Genomic DNA, 20,987 nt, shown 5'->3' with positions numbered 1-20,987 from the left:
AATGAAATGTTAGTTTCTTTTTTGATAAAAACACATTATGAAACATGTGTTCAGTGTGAATACAAGTTCTGTGAAAAATAGAATACACTCTACTTCCGCATCACATACAGTGTGTTAAAAGACAAAATGAACTACTGCAGGATACCACTGATAGATCTAAAGTTATATAGTTATAAGGCACAATCAGGGGAATTATCCACCAACAATCATCATATTCAGTAATTTGACCAGTAATTACATAGCATGATTCCAGCCTCTACTTGTAAAGCATTGTATATTGTGCTTTTGAAAGATCATTATTGGGGAAAAAAAAGAAGAGAAAAAAAAGGAACATTAAATTCCTTTATACCAAGCATAACAATATAAACCAGGCCCTTGTATGGCACTTCCTTTACTTTTCCTTATTAATAAATGTGTGAACTGATGTTGGTGAATAACATGCATCACAGAAACATGGTAAGATATAAATATAGAGACTGAAAGAATGAGATCATAACCACAGTATCTTCACTTTTCTTCCCTACCTCCTGCCACACAGAGTTTTCTCACGCTATCTATCTATCTATCTATCTATCTATCTATCTATCTATCTATCTATCTATCTATCTATCTATCTATCTATCTATCTATCTATCTATCTATCTATTGTGTCAGTAATTATAAGAATAGTGATTGTGGTGATAATTGTGCAGCCAATAAGATTTCATCTTGTCATAGACCTGTGTTTTACCCAAATAACATCAGGACCCCACTCTGTCTCATTTCTCAGTCTGTGTGGTTTCCTGTCCTGTCACCAGCAGTGGATACCAAGTCAAATATGTCATATTAATTTTAAATATCCTGTTACACACAGTTGTCTGTAAAACACGCCATAGTGAGGAGCACAGTCTAAATAACACAGATCGGTTAATGTCAGGATCCAGTGCTTTAGTTGAAGGCTCTGAGAGGACCCAATGCTGTAGCTGAGGGTTTTGAATGGGAATTTTTTTTACATATTATTTAGTCTCAAGTGTGTACTTGTGGTGATATTTCTATTGCTCATTTGCACGTCACATAAATCATATCATGAGACTGTGTGGTTCAGTTAACTTTGTCAGAGGGGCGCCCTGATTCTAGTTTGTGAACTAGGTAGGCTACTGCCCGGGAAGGTCTCCCACTAAGTAGTACGACATTGGGAGGGGGGGAGAGGAGGAGGGGAGGAAGGGAGGGGGGGTGGGGTTCAGTTGACCACAGGTCTCCCCACTGAAAGCACAAGGTAGGGGAAGTAGGGGAATCTATCGAATAACTCCGTACAGTCACACTACGAAATGCTACCAAATAACCCACAATTCATTCATAATTTTGTGAACGTATAGTTTCACAGACATACTGCTGCATTTTTTTCTGGTTTGTCTGAAATATTTAAGATAAGATAAAACTAGTCCGCACCTGGGGCCCAAGAAGAAATGGTAACCACGGCAGCGGTGACCTACAGCCCGCTTCTAGAGTCTTGCTGATTTGTGCTGGTAGATATGTGTCATCTGCCTTTCTTTAGCTGATCTATATAAACTCTGGATGATAATAAGCAGAAATACATTCTCGCTCGTGAGCCAAGGAGCCAATAGCCAACCCAATCCACATTATTTTACGATTAATATTTGACTCCTGGTGATGATATCATTCCATACCACCAGCCAATCTCATGTTTAGATCTCAAGATACGTAATGTGATAATGTTTAAGAAGAAGGGTGAAGCCCACACTGTTGTGCAATGTATTTTGTTGATTTAGAAAATCGGAATGACCAACAGAGATTACTTGATTGTAAAGCACAGTTTCTTTGTGATTCTGTCTGAAGCAGGCTACCCTAGACACTGAAAATATGTTCCTGTCCCACTGAGGGCTCTAGCCCTCCAGATCTGGCTACTGTGTTTTGACAGTTTTGATTGCATCAGATTTGAAGGAGGGATTCGCCCAGGGCGCCATACAACCTAGAACCGCCACTGCTTATGGTGTTACCTCTAACTCTGTTGTATGGTGCATTTACCCTGTGTAAGGCTGACTACTCTATATAGAAGGGTAGTGTTCTGGATTTGCTCATAACACACATACACTACACTGTTTAACTGGGTGATTAAAATGATTCTGTTCCTCTGGTCTGAGGGAAACTATATCCAACAGAGCAGACTGCGGATGCCAAAAAGAGGAACAACATTTTCTCTTCCTGTAGAAGAGAGGAGACAACAAGAACAGAGATGGAGAGAGAGAGAGAGAGAGAGAGAGAGAGAGAGAGAGAGAGCAAGAAACAGAAAGAGAGAAAGAAAAAAGTAAATGACTAATATGTTCTGGCTGAGGCACACATGTCAGTAGAATATGAGAGCAGCACAAAATGTAATTTTATATTTCTTTACTGCAAAGTAACAATGTCCATTTACAGAATATGGTGCATTTCACATGAGAATCTCTTCAGGCATAACCAACACACACAGACAATGACAATCTTGCCATCTAACCAAACAGTAATTTTCAGTTGCAGGGAGGGCTGTCCTTTTGTGAATTTACATGCAGTGTGACTGTAAACAGACAGACTTCTCTGATCAAACTGATAGATGACTCCCTTTTTCTTACAGTTTAAAAAGGGAGAACAAAGACTTGTTATTTGTAGTTTGTTGTTATTGCTATGTGATTTCTGAGCCATTTCTGTGATGTGCCGTAGAGTGAGAGGAGTATTGGGATGAGACACTGAAAAGTAAATAAATGTGTGACTGTGACGTGGGTTTGATATCTGGGTTTGCTCTGAATGTTATTAATCTTTACTTATTTGACTTTATAGCTTATTAAGAAAGATTAAGAAATTATTAAGAAAAAATCAACAAAAAAACAAAAAACAAAAAACAACAACAACAACAAAAAAACAATACGTTAAAACTAATTACTGTCTGTAAAGGATTCAGCCTCAGTTCATATTTTGGCAAACAATCATTATCTGTCATGACTTTCTCCCAGGTGTCAGTAGAGAGGAGACCACTGTGTACTCCAGGAATGGAGATGATGTCACTCTGCCCTGTCATAATATGGTTAATCCTGACTGCTCCTCAACTACATGGATATTCAAAAAACATGAAACTCCGTGGGTTACAGTGGTCACTGATGGGAAGATCAGTGTAGAGAACAGAGAGAGAGCTGACAGACTGAGTCTGGGGTCTGACTGCTCTCTGAACATTATTAAAGTCAGACCTCAGGATGCTGGAGTCTACGGCTGTCGACAGTATCTGAGTGATAATCGATCATTTCTTAAAGATGATGCCCATGTGTTTCTCCGTGTTCTACAGAGTAAGTGTTTATTGTGTGATTAATGTGATCGGAATGCTTTAAGTGTGAATACAGATCATCATCATCATCTAAACACACACAGCACTATTAAATCACTTATCTTAAATCTAAAACAATGATACAAGCTTTTACATCATTTGTGTCTCTCATCTCTGCTGTAGTATCTCCAAACATACAGAACACTGAGATGAAGTCAGGCAGCACTGTGACTCTCTACTGTCTCCTGTACACTGAGAATTCAAAGTGTAAATCTCAAACACTGTTTAAAGGGCTGGGTCTGATCTGGGTGAATGAGGCAGGAACTGATCTCAGTTTAACAGACTCCATATTACACATTTCACCCTCAAATAACTGCCCCAGTTCTCTGACTGTGAGACTCCAGGACCAAGACAACAACAGGAAGTGGACATGTCAACTGACTGATAGAGGAGAAGTTAAAATCTCAGTCACTTACATCACCACATGGACAGGTAGGAAATGACCCATCAAAACCATTTCATTAACCATTTCAAAATCATTATTACACTCTACAAACAACACACACAGGACAAGAGATTTTTTACATTCATATGAATAAAGCAGGTGACTCTTTGACCGACCTATTCTGCTCAACTGTAAGCAACAGCAATAATGTCTCTGGGTCATATTGACCCAGTGCATGTTTAACCATTCAAAATTAGTTAGAAATATATTTTTTTCTCCATAAATGTTATCTTTAGCTCAGTTAATATTAATTTAATCAGTATTTTGAGTGATCAAGTTTTTCACCCCTTAAAAGTCATGGTTTACTTATCATAATTCACTAGATTTTCATTAAAAAAACTATTTTCAGACTGATTTTCTGTACATTGGCAAAAACGAGACATTCAATAGATTCGTTTTATCATTTCTCATTTTATTTAGCCTTTTTTTTCATTTTTTGAGATATTTCTGTCATTGGGGTATGTTGATAAATACATAAAAAAAAAAAGACAAAAAAAAAAAAAACATCTCTTTTGTTCCGGGTCTAATCGACCCTTTTAATTCAAATCACACTAAATGTGTGTGTGTGTGTGTGTGTGTGTGCACGTGCACATGTGTGTGTGTGTGTGTGTCTGTGCGTGTGCGCGTGCGCGCGTGTGTGTGTGTATGCATGTGTGTCTATGTACATGTTTTGTGCAAATGAATTTTTTGCGCTTGAATCATGTGTTGTTAATCTTGCTGTTGTCTTTGGGCTTGTAGACTTGGCATCTCTTCCTCTTTTTTCCCCAAGCAGCAACATAGATAGATGAAGATAATGATTACTTTGAGTTTGAACAGTATAGAAGTTTGTCTTTTTGCACATCTTTATCCCCTGACTCACACACACACACACACACACACACACACACACACACACAAACACACACACACACACAAACACATGAACGCACACAAGCACTTATCTCCGGCATGGTGCATCCCCGTCCTGGATCCTCTTCACCACAGCTACACCAACTTCCAAGCACCTCAAAGAAGAGTCGTCTCTTGAACAGCTTGGAAGCTTTAGAATCTTGAAACACCTCAGGCCAGATGACAAATGCATTATAGGCCGACATATCCACAATGTTGTAAAAGATGGCCAAAGGCCAGCGTGCTGTCATGTGTTTGCAGCTGTAGGACCCTGTCATTTTGTCAAGATTGTCCACCCCTCCATTGGTGGCACTGTAATCCAGGATAATCTCAGGTTTCTGGTCCTCTCTGGTGCTGACCTTGGCATCTTTATGCAGCGTTCTCATCACAGCAACATTTTTCTGTCTTTTGGGACAGTAATGCTGCTTTTCCAAAGCATAGTACCAGCTCTAATTGATTCAACTCTACATGCCTTTTTTGGTTTTCCATTAGGCAAATCTAGTACCTTGTACCTGGTTCCCGATACCATTTTTCATACCTACTCTGGCGTGGTTCCAAGCAACCTGAGTAGGTACCAAAATGTGATGTGAAAACGCTGCAGACTACTGGTCGGTCAGAGAGAATCATCACTACACACGACACGGGATATCCTTGGACATCCCGCACAAATCCGCCTTTTTTAAAAACGGCAAGCTACTATAACGACCGCAAATTTTCTATCCACTGACCAATTCTCGATTCACTAAGCTATTACAATAGCATTCTGCTATTGTGACAAAAAGCCACATACTGAGAATCAAGGACACCATCTTTTCAGTATTCTCCATTGCTACTGTGTTTGTTGCGATGACATCACAACAGTGCAGTGAAAAACATATGAGGCACGAGGTACCATAAAGTGAGTAGAGTCAAGTAGAGTTGAGTCGACCCAGTACCATGCAGTGGAAAAGCAGCGTAAGAGACCAGGGCTGTGGTGCCTGTGTGTGTGTGTGTGTGTGTGTGTTTGTGTGTTTGGGAGGGATTAAGCAATCACATTGTTCCTCCTATTTGAAAAGAAAACAAACCAGTTTTGGTCTAAATTTGATATTTTTACCCTTTGTAGCTTCTGTTCTCACTGCCGGATCAAACTGACCCAGGCAGCATGTCTGTAATGTAAGCAAATGGGGGGGGGGGGGGGGGGGGCCACAACTGGAAAATTCTACATCTTACCTCATTTGCCCATGCTGGGCTCTGACGCTCTGTTGGCGCCAAGATATCTCATTATTTATATTCAAATGTGATTGGTGCTAAATTGGATCAGTCGGAGGGACGAGAGTGACAATCTGCTCCATGTGCAAAAGCTTTTCGCATGCCTTGGACTGGCTAACCCCAGACCCCTCGCTAACCGTAACCTTAGCCATTTTAAAATGCCAAGCATCATCAGATCCCTCTGGCCGATCCAATCAAGCAAACACCATTCCGAAATCCGAAAAAATCCAAAAGCCAAAACACATCTTGTCCCAGGCATCTCAGATAAGGGATCGTCAACCTGCATTATCAAATTTACAACATTTTTAGTATTTAGTGACTCTTGTAGATCTTTTTGTTCTCTATGCAATATTCTGTCACTTAATCTAACCAGCCCGGGTCAGCCGGAGCAGGAGGATAGGCTCTCTCTGTTCAGTCCTGGTTCCTCACAAAGTTTTTTTCTGTCTAAGTCTGAGAGAGTTTTCTTCGTTCTTTAATTTAAATGTGTCAAATGAGCCAGAGCTCAATCAGTCTTAAACAAAAGACAGCAGTTAGAGAAACTGAATTCAAATCTAAGCTTTCATAGAAAAGTCATGACTTTTTTTTTTTCTTTTCACTGAAAACAACTGACAATTAGAGTCAGATAAGGAGATTATACTGTTAGCACTGTATTTTGTTATTTCTTAAACTGTCTCTTTATTGGAGTTCAACTTTCTATAGAGAAATTCAGTTCCATTCAGAGACTTTATCAGTGATTCAGAGACTTTTTCAGGAATTTTATGAGGAGATACTTGAATACTGAATAACTGAAGTGCATTTCAACTTCTTTCTGATCTGTATATTATTTATCAGCCCCTCCAGTGCCATCACCAGTGATCCCAGTGACCACCAGTCCAACTGGAAGAACTACCCAAAGCAAGATCTCAACACCCCCAGTATCACCAACACAGCCAGGTATATGACCAGTAAGAGCACTCTCACCTCAGTGTTAAACACAGCTGGTAGAGTCTTTCACTGATGACAGTGATCTGAATCACTCTGATGCTGCTCTTTAGAGTAAAGTATGCAGATCTGAAGTTCTCAAAGAGACCAGTCAGGACTGTTACACAGTTTAGCTTTTTTTTTATTTATATTTAATGTTGTAAACAGACTTGCATTTAAGTAAGAATGAAATTCACTCATATTGTGTTTCAGTATAAAGAGACCATATGAAACACCATTTAAATTGTTTCATATTGCATTCATGATCATTTTTTTTTCTTCATTTCATTGTGATTTCAAATGCAAAGTCCCAAAAGACACTGTTATTTATGAGAAATGTATTTACAAGAAAATCTTAGCAGCACTACCAGTATCACCACTGCCTACAGTAAGACCAAGTGCTTATTAACAGAAAGGTAGTGTTGTAGATTTATAGTGGTTAATAACAGTAAGGTCGTGTTATAGACTTGTGGTGTTTATTAACAGTAAGGTAGTGTTATAGAGTTATAGTGTTTAATAACAGTAAGGTAGTGTTATAGAGTTATAGTGTTTAATAACAGTAAGGTAGTGTTATAGAGTTATAGTGGTTAATAACAGTAAGTAGTGTTATAGAGTTATAGTGTTTATTAACAGTAAGGTAGTGTTATAGAGTTATAGTGTTTAATAACAGTAAGGTAGTGTTATAGAGTTATAGTGTTTGATAACAGTAAGGTAGTGTTATAGAGTTATAGTGCTTTATAACAGTAAGGTAGTGTTATAGAGTTATAGTGGTTAATAACAGTAAGGTAGTGTTATAGACTTGTGGTGTTTATTAACAGTAAGGTAGTGTTATAGAGGCATATTGTGTTTAATAACAGTAAGCTACTCCTGCCTCGTAGAGTTCTACATGCTTTATTGCTTCATTGTTTTATGCTGAATGTATCTTTGATCTCAAAAGCAGACAGTGGGACTGTTTCTGATTTGACTTTAGACATACAGACGAGTGGACAAAACGATTCATCTCCAAACCCTTCAGACAACACATCATCACTGAGTAAGAACTGTTTCTAAGAACTGCAGCAAGAACTTTATCTTTGTCTCTCTTTGTTTATCAGAATTTGTCATCTATGCTGTGAGTGCTGGACTTGCTGTTCTGTTCATTTTTATTCTGCTGTTTTTCATCAGACGACTCAGTGAGTATAATGATCTCTTTTCATGACTCAATGACTGGTCATCCATGAGGAATTCTATCCAACTAGACTCCTCCCACTATCCCAAAACACAAGACATGTAAATAATCTGAATACATCTTTTATAAAAAAAAAAGAAAGAAATAAAGGAAAAAAACCCTGTTAATACAATGATAACTTACATTCATATTTATGTAAATATATTTTTATGCAATTGAGGTAGCCACGCTACTAATGAATTCACAAAGGGCTTGTAGATATTTATGACATTGTAACAGTTATGGACTCAGTACATGATCTGCTCCTCATCAAAGATGCTCTGTGTAAATATTAGTGTTTCAATGTCATGCACATTCATAATGACTCTTGTCACATGCACATTTCATTCAAAATGTTACTTGCAACTCACTTAAACACACTGCATGTACATCTGGGATAGACTGTGTTGTAATATGAAATTATAGTTTTTTGTTTTCTGTCCTGTACATTTGGACTTGAAGTATGTTAATCTAAAAGAACAGTAAAGTGTTGTAGAAAATTATTTTTCAGAGAATGGAAAGAGAAATCAGAGACCCACAGTGAGTAATGTCCACCAAGTACTTTATTACACCTCATATTAATACAACACTTCACACGATATTTTAACTCTAACCTCAAAGAGACACTGAAAATGTCTATGATGACATTTCATTTTAAGTTTGTAATCTGTAACAATGAAATAGTTTCTTCACGAGATGTGAAACAAAAAGTCCATAAAATAAAAGATAAATACACACCGCACAGAGCTGTTGTTCAATTGGCACTACATTTTAAAAAATAGAAAATGTTTGTGATGATGTTGTTCTGTTGTAAGACTCTGTGTTTTCTCGTCTCTGTGGTTTGTGTGTAGAGTGAAAGTGCAGATGCTGTGACCTATAAAACCATCAATCATTCTCTTCACATTTCCTCTACTGACATCAACGTGAGTGCAGAAAATATGAGATTAAACACTTTAAACCTTAATTGTTGTCTTCATCCTTTTCATTTTAATCACATTCACATTAACACTAGTTAATAAATTTGTTTTTGCGTGATGTTAAGGAACAGAAGATTCCAGAAACCGTGACCTATGCTGAAGTTTCTCCTCTCAGCAGAATTCCTGCCAAAACAGACAATGTGAGTCAAAACCAAGACTCCTCATGTTTACTTCCATCCATGATAAACATTTGAATAATTTCTCTCATGTTCATTCAGAGCCAGCCTGTGGACACAGTGACCTACTCCACTGTAAGAACAACAGGACAGCAACAGCAAGATCACCATGTCATTCTGCACTGACATCAATCAGACAAATGCAGATCATGACTCAGTCTGCAGTCTGATCTTCTAGCGGTGATCTCTGAAGTCAAAACCCAGAAAAAAAGTTGAATATGCTCAATAAAGCAACAGAGGAATCCAGTTTATTAAATCATATATGCTGCTTAGCTGTTCTTAGCTTGGGAAAGTTTATTGACATTTCATGTAACAGGCTTATTTTTTTAATCATATAAATTTCACCTTTTTCTTAAAAAAATATTTTCAATTACACTGTGTAAATTGTTTGATTCCTTCCTGGATTTTGTTTGTTCTTATGAATTTAACTAATAAACTTATTATTTTTCAAAGATCCTGTCTTAATGAAGCCACATAAATATCTCCACACATTCATAAATAGATTCTATATGACAAGAAGAATATTTTAAAGAAAAACTGTTTGTGTATGCTTGCGTTAAAGTTTGTTTCGTTATTATGTCACAATGTCAAAAATAAAACAAGAGACTGTATTTGGTCTAGGAGTCTGTTTTCAAATCTTTAAGGTGTGTGTTTGGGGTGGGGGGGGGCATTTTTCACAGCTTACTTTGAGGATTAACCTCAAAAAGAGTAGAGTAACCCCTGGTGGCACATAAATGTATTGTGTATTCTCTGACTTAAGTTTGGTCACCAAACAAGCCATGTCTGGCAGTGTGATTCTACAGGCCAATGCTAATGAGGCCCAGAATGTATTTAGCGATGCATCACTGGGGAGCTACATTGTTTTCCCACTAAGATAATTAATTAAATAACAGAAACGTGCACTCCACAATCTCAGTTCAGTTTGTTAAGAACACTTATTAATAAAAGTCTAAGAGAGAGATGAGAAAGCAGCTTTCCAGAAAACAATCAGCAGCCAAGATGGACATGCAGTGTAAGCAGTGTGATCCAGGGGAGGGCCAGGTCAGCTGTAGGGAGGACACCTGCAGCTGGGACAGAAGGGAGCCACTCACCAACACCCACACCAACATCCATGCTCCTGTTAGATCACATACTGCAAGAGAAGATGTCTTAAACACTGTCTGTTGTAAAGAACCAGTCCTTATTGTCACAAAAGTCTGTGGAAAAGCAAAAAATATGTCTGAACAGAAGAGGGCCATGAGAGAACACGCTCTGCCATAGAGTGGCTGAGAGGGCCCCCTGCTGTATTTAATTGGTATTGCATACGTTTTACAGCATGATGCTTAAGGTGATAACGTCAGTCGCTAGATATGATGACCTTGACCATATGTCTCCTGCTCAGTATTGCATTGGCAGTGCCTGATATTGTGAAGGAAGAATGATGGATATAAAAGTAAACTAGACAGGTGTTATTCTCAGTGAAGAAGCCATGTAGTCAGCTAAGAGCTGTGACATGGAACAAGGTCAAAATATTAGGTCAAGGTCAACAAATTATTCCACCATCAGTTCAGAATATACAACCGTGACAGTCACACACATACATTTATTAGTCCTGATTATTTATTCCTGACCTAAGTTCTTTTTTAAAAGTTCTCTTTTAAAATCCACTTTTTAATAATGCATAATGTGTTACCTCATTGAGACTCTGCTGTGAGTAAAATCCATATCATTCATATATTGATTTATTAATTTACTTACTTTCTCTTTTGTAATAATGCCCAAATTACCACAGGGGACATTGATATAAGTGTGTAAGTATAAGCTTGATTTACTTTTTCCACTCAGTCTCCCAATCTTGTTTCATGATGAAAGTGTATGAAACCTCTTTAAAATTAGCATTGCCAGGCAAGGGCCCTGCCATAATTGGTTATTTCAGGATCTTGGGTAAGGGTTACACATTTAATTAAAAAAAAAATGTAATTATCACTTTATCATATTACCTTCATTTAGCTTGTCCCTATTGGATATGACTAGTCATGTAAGGCCAGGATCATTCATTGAAAGTGAGAATCATATGACTTTTAACAATTCTTCTGTACATTGATTTGTTGCGTTGCTCATACTGGAACTTGCATTTTGTTGGAGTCTACTGCATATGTACTATATTTTTAACTTTGGTGGTCACTGGATAATTGCCTTTCTACCCATCTCAACTACCCCATAATAAAGTCCAAGAGCTGTCCCTGCCCATGTATGCAGATGCAAACAAGTCTGAACTCTGTTATTCATCTGTATAGTTAACGACAGTTTCCCACTCTACATTTTTGCACACTGGTCTCAACACAACAGAGTCTCACATAGAGATGAGAGATGATGTTAACTATAAAACTTTCCATTCACATGCACGCACGCGCGCGCACACACACACACACACACACAGAAAGGAGAGAAAGGTCAGAGCCAGATCAAGGCATAAGTGAACTAAACACTTGAAATGTCCCAGAGGAGCGCTTGGGTTACAGTCCTCTGCGTCGATGGAAAAAGCAGCAGAGAAGTAATGTTGCAAAAAGGACACATCCTTCTGTTTCTCTCTCTTATTTGATTTTAACTGTAGTTCATTATTGTTCTTACGACGGAATATTAGGGCCACATTGAGGGGAGAATAATTCTGAAATTTCGAGAATAAGGTCGTAATATTAAAAGTTGTAATTTTGCAAGAAAAAGTCCTAATATTATGAGAATAAAGTTGTAATTTTACGAGAAAAAACATCATAATATTACTAGAATAAAGTCATAATTTTGTTAACTGATGTGTGTGGCATGGCACTACGCCTGAGACAAACAGATGCTGCCAGGAGCAGGTTCAGGTTGCTACTGACTGTCCTCTTTTCCTGTTTTGTTCATTGCTGGTAATATGTTTTCCTAAAAATCATGTCATTTTTTTCTCGAAATGTTATGATTTTTTTCTCGTAATATTATGTTTTTTCTCGTGATATTACGACTTCTTCTCTTGAAACATTATGACATTATTCTCGTAATATAATGACTTTCTCAATTACAACTTCATTCTCGTAATATTAAGACCTCATTCTCGAAATCTCTCTCCTTTTTTTTCCCCTCAGTGTGGCCCTAGTACTCCATCTTGTGTTCTGCTATTTTGCACGTTGCAAATATTTTATACCAACAGCAATTAGTGGTTAACATGTTTACAGAAAATGCATTATTTGCTGGTTTATATTGTTATTTTTCAGTACACCACGTTCAGTATGCCACTGAGTACTGTATCACCTTTTAAGCAGTAGGCCGTTTGTTGGGGGATGAGGGGGCAAGCCTTCCCCATTGTTAGCAAAATGACCAAAATGCATCCCCCTTGTTAACCTGCCATCTCCATATATACTTTACAGAGTAGTCTCAGTGATGATTGGGCCATGCCCCCTGTTGGCCATTGGGCCATCTCCCCTGTTAAAAAATAAAAAATCACCCACCGCTTTTAAGATTAAAATCCACAGAAGGGTAAAAACATGCCAGGCTGACATTGGTATGATGTAAGCAACACAGCTACGACAAATAAAATTGATAATGGATGTGTTAGATTTACGGAACGTGACCGAAAGATCAATTATTGAAAGTAGTCAGTAGTATTCACGGCGCTGAGGCGGTAAGGGGAGCCCAAATCAAATTCTGCTTAGGGCCCCATAAAGGCTTGGGCCGGTCCTGGTTAAGGGTTACAGGGTTCAGGAAGCAGTGTGAGCTCAAGGAGAGGGGAAGGTTTTACATGTTGCTTTAGAGGAGGAGAGAGCTTGGAGTTATCTATCAGCAGATGTGAATGATTCTGAGTGAGAAATTGACTCAGATACTCGGATGGGATGTCATATCATTGTTACTTACTTTTATACAGGTCTTTATGTTTACTATACTGAGTTGCAGAGGAATTTTTATGTGTGGTACATGAGAAGCTTTATATAACTGTTGACGTGTGATGTAGCTGGTGGAGAAATGACATGTGTTTTATGAGCTGTAGGCCTGAAATAAAGAAAACATTACTCTCCAACAGCTACCACAGAGGTGTCAGTGACACATACACTTACTGATTTAGAAATCCTGCAGCATTTAACCAAATGCCAAAAATGGTTGTGTTTGACTGGTCAGAGGAAGTTACAAACCACAGGAAGAGCAGGTGATATTTAAGAGAGTGTCTCAAAGACCATCTCTTCACTTTATACGGCCTCTGAACACAAAAGAGAGAGATCTTTAATTATGGCAGCAAACAGATGGACATTTCTGCTTGAGTTCACAATCCAAACATTCCTTCTTCTGACAGGTAATGAAAAATGGTGTGAGTGTATTTATTGTTATTTATAGCTGATGGTGTGTGTGTGTGCGTGTGTGTGTGTGCGTGTGTGTTTGGTGTTGTTTGTTGGGACTGGTGAAGTGTGCTTAAGATATTGATTTAGTGTGGGGTAACATCACACTTTGTCAATGGAGTGCAGTTTAATTTTTCTCTCTACATGGATGACGGTTGAATGTTAGTCTGACTTTCTTACTGCCCTCTTCTTCTTCTTCTTCTTCTTCTTCTTCTTCTTCTTCTTCTTCTTCTTCTTCTTCCTCTTAACCTCAAAAAGCTTGATGATCATGAATGATTTGTAAAAGGCAGTGATCTTGCGGAGTTATCTGAGCAATGATTAACTCAGACTTGGTCCCACTAAGCGACTTTATATAAACAGTTTGAGAATATTCGTACTAGTCCACTACCCTCAAACAATTTCCAGCTCTTGTAGGAGTTGTGGTTGATGTTGATCTAGGGTGTGAATGGACTCAGCCTCTGATCTCCATTTGTTATATGTTTTATCTTGTGCTTTGATCTGCATTATTGCTGGTTTGCCTGGTCCCATTTGTCTCAGAGTTTAGAGTCGGTCTTTTTCAGTCAGAAGACACAATACCTAACATCTTACACTAAGTACGACTTAAGTACAGATCTGAATTGAAACATATGGAGTTGAATAATATCAGAGATTATGTGAGATACTTGGCCACCTTTCACAGAATTGGTATTTCAGAAAACACATGCAGAGTTTTCACACCGGACTGCTTTAAACTGTGTCATATCTGTTTTTATAATAATCAGTTACTTCTCTCTCTCACATGGCAAAGTGAGGACTTCTTACACTTCAGACTTTATGATTCCAATCTATTTTCTATGGATGAAAGGGACTTGTATTTCATCTGCTGATGGTTTATGCAACAAGTTCTAACAATATCTAAAAGTGCAAAGCCATTTTGATTATTTACAGCATTTTATGGGCAAAAGTATAGACAAGAATAATGCAGTTTCATGAAATGCCAGTATGTTCCTTGAGTAAAAATACGTTCTGAAACATGCGTTCAATGTTAATACAAGACTGCATTCTGTTTCCCCATCACACACGGTGTGAAAAAGGCAAAATAAATTACTGCAGAATACCACTGAGAGTTATAAAACACCGTCAGGGGAATTATAAACCAGTCCCTTGCATGACACTTCCTTTACTTCTGCATATTAATAAACTTGAGAATTGATGATAGTGAAGAAAGTGCACCACAGAAACGTGTTAAGATATCAATATAGAGACTGAAAGAATGAGATCATAATCACCTCCACTTCCTTTCCCACCTTCCTGACACACAGAGTTTTCTTACGCTATCTATCTATCTACCTGGGGCAGCCGTGGTCTAAAGGGTAGAGAACCGGGCTTGTGACTGGAGGGTTGCCAGTTCGATTCCCAGGCCCAACATCCATGGCTGTGTGCCCCCCAATGCTCCCCAGGCGCTCACCAAGGAAGGCTGCTCACTGCTCCTGCGTCTGGTGTGTGTATTGGATGGGTTAAATGCAGACGACAAATTCACTGCTCACTTCACAGTGTGTGTGCAATCACTGAAACTTAACTTAACTTAACTTAACCTGTCTGTCTGTATGTATGGCTATTTGTCTGTCTGCATCTCTGCCTGTCTGTCTCTCTAGAGTACTTGTAGTAGCAGACTAGCAGTTGTAGCCTAGTGGCAGTATTAGTGCTAGTTTGGCTAGTAGTGTAGCCAGTCAGATTCCATCTTGTCATAGACCAGTTTGTTGCCCAAATAACATCAGGACCCCACTCTGTCTGTTTGTTTTCTGTCCTGACTGTTGCTCCACTGACCAACCGTGGGCATCCTGGTTGATACAATTGTCTGTAAAAAACACACTGTAGTGAAGAGAACAAAATACAGTATAAACTGAACAGAGCAGGTAATATCCAGATCTAGTGCTTTAGTTGAAGACTCTGAGAGGAGCAAATGGTTTATCCAAGGGCTTTAACTGGGAATTTGTTTCTGTTTCGCTTAGCCTCAAGTGTGAACTTCGTCATTTCAGTAATTTAACTGAAATTAATTTGATTCACTGTGAGATTTTTGGTGTTTCCTGTGGATATACTAAGTCATCAAACACTGACATGTAAAAACACACATGTACACATACACATATGGATAGACTAATGTATATACACAGAAACACACACAAAATCATTTACAAGGGGAGGTGCTGTAAAAATACATACATATTACTGACAGTACAGATCAGGCCCTGGACACTGAGGGAGATCTGCTATAATTAAACCTTTTGTAAGAAATGAGAAAATGCATGTCTCTCAACTCAGAAACATGTTCAGACATAAACTCGTCCATCACCATGGAGACCTAAGTACTGACCACAACCCCTCATCTTCTCCCAAGGCAACATGTTTCACTGCATCAGTGGAGGTTCATCTCTCTGTGACCAGAGGGGGAGGGTAGAAGGGTAGGTAAAGGGTCCCCCTAGAACAGGGGTGGGCAAATCCGGTCCTTGAGGGGCAATGTCTTGCCGGTTTTTGTCTTCACCTCTTAGTTACCTGTTGATTTTCACCTTGAAAACAGGTGCGCCCTCTCTTCAGCTAATCACTGATTGTATTTAGAGTGTTGATAAGAAAAACAACAACACCATGGCCCTTCAGGACCGGATTTGCCTGCTCCTGTCCTAGAAAAATGTGTATATACATGTATATGTATATATTTCGCCCAAAGAGATTAATAGTTTTATACCTAACCCCTCAGTAAACAGCAAGTAATGCACAGGTCCCCTATTGTAAAACAAGAGCAGAGACATGGTTTTCAAATGTCATAAGAGTAAAGTTTACTTCAATTTGCTGTAGTGGGAGAAAAGGAGCCGCAAGAGAGTGTTTGATGCACAAGAAACAGCACTTTATTTAAATACTAAAGAGAGATATAAGGCGTTTCTGCACCTACGACTACCACTAGGATTACTAGGATCAGGAAGGAGTGAGACAGGCTAACCACAGAGGGAACAAATGGGGGGCTTACCGAGTTTGGGAATACTTACCACCGGCCCATGTGATTGTGAACATACACGCACGTGCACGCGCACACACACACATACATGCACACACACACACACACACTGCAAAAGAGGTGCAAGAAGGGGTTAGGTGCAAGAAAAACACATCAATTAAGCATGCAGTGGCAAGGGTTAATAGTAGAGAACTCGGCGATGAGACCCCCCCACCCTCCCCTAAGTACGACCGCCAGACACATCACTGACCACTTCTATTGGAGAGGAAGCAACTAATACTGAAAGAAAGTGCAGCTGAATTACCAAACAAGCAGGTTTACAGCAGAGCACAAGCAAAACAATAAACAGTAAAGCATGCAAGATAATAAACAGTAAAGCAAACAAAATAATAAACAGCAAAACTAGCAAAGCAATAAACCCAAGCTGGACGATACCAGCTGGACAAACTCGGGCAAGCAAATTGATCAGGCTGCCTACCTGACTAGGTAAAACAATACACCGTCAGCCAAACATAACAAAAAAAGAGTAAACTGGAGACAAAACAGGAAAAATACATAAAGAAACAAATAAACTCAGACAACACAGGAAGCTAAGATGAAACAGTAAGTAAACTAGATGCAAAACAACCAACAGGCAGAACAGTGAACAATTAATCAGTCCCTCCAGTATATCGAAGGCGTTTTTTGTGATTCTTGTGGCCTAAAATGGCTGATTTCGCGACAGCTTTTCTGAAAAATTGCGATGCAAGTTACAATGTTCTTAGGTGTTTTTTGTTTGTTTGTTTGTTTGTTTGTTTTTTCAATGAAATTATGGAAGTAAGTGAAAATTGCAAAAATAACTCAAAAATAGTTGATATTTTGAAAGGCTTTCACACCATGTTATTTGAGACTTTTCTATTCCCCGACTGTGCACACACAGACACACAGTTTGTCACACAAACAGAAAAGCAAGCACCTCTGTCACTCTGTGATTAACTACACTAACATTGCCACTAACCATGCATAGGTAAACCACTAACGTTGCATGTGTAATCCATGCATATGTCAAAAGTAAATGACTGTCGTGTTCTTGTGATGTACAAATGTCAGAGGAATATGAGAGCAGCACAAAATGTACTTTTATATTTCTTTAGTAACACTGTCCATTTACATAGTAGGGTGCATTTAGTATAAGAATCACTTCTGACTTAACCAGCACACATAGGGCAGCTTGTTGTAACTAAGTAGTAATAAATGTTTGTTTTCCACTTGCATGGGGGGCTGTCCTTTTGTGAATTCACATCCAGTGTGACTGTAAACAGACAGACTTCTCTGATCAAACTGATAGATGACTCCCTGTTTGTTAAGGTTTAAAAAGGAAGAAAAAAGATTTGTTGTTTATAGTTTGTTGTTATTGTTGTGTGTGTACAGAGACAGATGATTTGGGTAATCATTAAAACACTAATGTGTGAATACAGACAGTTTGATTTTTGGGACATTTCTGTGATGTGCTGTAGAGTGAGAGGAGTAATGGGATTAGACACTGAAAAGTAAATAAATGTGTGACTGTAATGTAGGTTAAGCTTGTTCTGTTATTAATTTTTACTTATCTGACTTTATATCTTAATTTGAAAGTTACAATTTTAGGTCATGAAGTACAATTTAATCAGTCTACACTGAATTATTAAAACAAAAGTAGCATCTATAGTAGATTCATCCTCAGTTCAGGTTTCAGTAAACAGTTATTATCTGTCATGACTTCCTCCCAGGTGTCAGTGGACAGATCATCACTGTGTACTCCAGAGATGGAGATGATGTCACTCTGCCCTGTCATAATGTGGTTTATACTGACTGCTCCTCAACTACATGGATATTCAACTACAAGAATTTTCCAACTCTTGATGTGGTTACAATGGGGAAGATCAATACAGAGAAGAGAGGAAGACTTGACAGACTGAATCTGGGGTCTGACTGTTCTCTGAACATTAATAAAGTCAGACCTCAGGATGCTGGACGTTACACATGTCGACAGCACCAGAGTGAAGATAAATCGAGATATAAGGATACACTCGTGTTTCTCCGTGTTCTACAGAGTGAGTGTTTCCTGTCTGATTAATGTAATTGTAATGCTTTCAGTGTGAATACAGATCATCTAAACACACACAGCACTTTTATATCACTTATCATAAAACTAATACAATGATACAAGCTTTTACATCATTTGTGTCTCTCATCTCTGCTGTAGTATCTCCAAACATACCAAACACTGAGATGAAGTCAGGCAGCACTGTGACTCTCTACTGTCTCCTGTACACTGAGAATTCAGAGTGTAGATCTGAGACACTGTCTAATGGACTGAATCTGATCTGGGTGAATGAGGCAGGAACTGATCTCAGTTTAACAGACTCCATATTACACATCTCACCCTCAAATTACTGCCCCAGCACTCTGACTGTGAGTCTCCAGGACCAAGACAACAACAGGAAGTGGACATGTCAACTGACTTATAGAGGAGAAGTTAAAACCTCAGTCACTTACATCACCAAATGGACAGGTAGGAAATGACCCATCAAAACCATTTCATTAACCATTTCAAAACCATGATTACAATATACCGACAACACAGACATGACAGGGTATTTTTACATTCATTTGGATGAAGAGCATGAGTCTTTGAGAATAGCTTTTGCTTCTCTTATTCACTCTGTTGGCTTCTCTCAGAATGTACTTAGGACCCACACATCTTCTTGAGAGCTATGAAATAGCTATGGTCTTTTCATTGTCACTGTCACTTTGGGCCTCTTGACTGGGTGTATCAGGTCCTGTATCCTGTAAGCCTGCTTTGTAACACTGTGAAAGAGAAATATTAATGTGGCCAAGTGATAATTCTGTATAATAATTACCACAGAATATTTAGATTTCAGTTATTGTATTCCAAAATGCAAAGTTTTTGTTGTGTGTTTTGGCCACTAGGGGTGGTGTAGCGTATTCAGATACAGGCATGCCTAGTAGAAGTTGTTTTTTGTGGATTGCATTAGTTGTGAAGCAGTGTGCAGTTTGGGGGTTTCTTCGAGTATGAGTGGAAAGCTAACCCAAGCTCAATAAAGCACACTGCTGTACTTTGGTTGTGGAATTTTTTCTTTTATTTTACTCAATTAGCCTGACAGATAAAACCCTTCGTCATCTGAAGTAAAACCCAAACCAGAGCACAAAGGTTTTGCCATTGCTACATCCGAACCAAAATAAAGAAGCCAGAAAAAAAGTATTGTGTGCTGTGTGTTCCTAAAATTCACAGGTTATATTAATAAAACTGAATCTAACCGAATTGAAATAGAATATAATGGTACAATATGCTGTAATCCTCAAGATCATAGTGCTGGTATGATGAATTGACTGTATACACAGTGGATGCAAGTGTGTCTTAGTCTTTTTTAGCCTTTTTTAGTCTTTTTTTTAGTTATTGTTCACACATTCGTCAAGTATCACCACAATTACTGAAACGTTCTGTACTCTGGCCTGTCTGCCTCTAGTACCAAAAGTCTTCAGCTGGTCCAGAATACTGCTGCCAGAATCCTGAGCAGAACAAGGAAGTTTGATCACATTACACCTGTCCTGGCTTGCTACTCATTGGCTTCATGCAAGGGCAGATTTTAAGTCCCTCTTATTAACATATAAAATTCTACATGGGCTTGCGCCGGTCTACCTATCTGACTTACCCTATAACCCACCTCGCACCCTGTGCTCTCAAGATTGTGGACTATTAGTCGTTCCAAGAGTCAAAAAGAAGTCCATTGGCAATCGAGCCTTTTCCTACCGCTCTCCCTTCCTCTGGAATGGTTTACCTACAGAAATTAGGGAGTCAAACTCCCCTCATACCTTTAAAACCAGATTAAATACTTATCTATTTCCTCTAACTTATGGAAAATATCATTTTGATTAGACTTTGTTATAGACATGTAAAGCCCTTTGAGACTATAAATAGTGATACTGCGCTCTAAGTAAACTTGCATTATTATTATTATTATCATTATTATTATTATTATTATTATTATTATTTTTATTATTATTATTATTATTATTATTATTATTATTATTATTATTATTATTATTATTATTATTTTATTTTAAAAGCGTCAAATGAACCAGAGTACAATCAGTGTTAAACAAAGGTTAGAGTAAATTTAATTCAAATCTAAGCTGTAAATTATTTATCTGCCCCTCCAGTTCCATCACCAGTGATCCCAGTGACAACCACTTCACTTAAAAGAAAAGTTACTGGAGATAAGATCTCACTCCCTCCACTATCACCAACACAGCCAGGTACATGACCAGTAAGACCACTCTCACATCAGTGTTAACACAGTCTTTCACTGATGATAGTGATCTGAATCACTCTGATGCTGCTCTGTAGAGTAAAGTGTGTAAA

The sequence above is a fragment of the Chanos chanos genome, chromosome 9 (genome assembly GCF_902362185.1).
Source record: "Chanos chanos chromosome 9, fChaCha1.1, whole genome shotgun sequence".
NCBI lineage: Eukaryota > Metazoa > Chordata > Actinopteri > Gonorynchiformes > Chanidae > Chanos > Chanos chanos.
Note: the sequence above shows the minus strand (reverse complement) of the source record.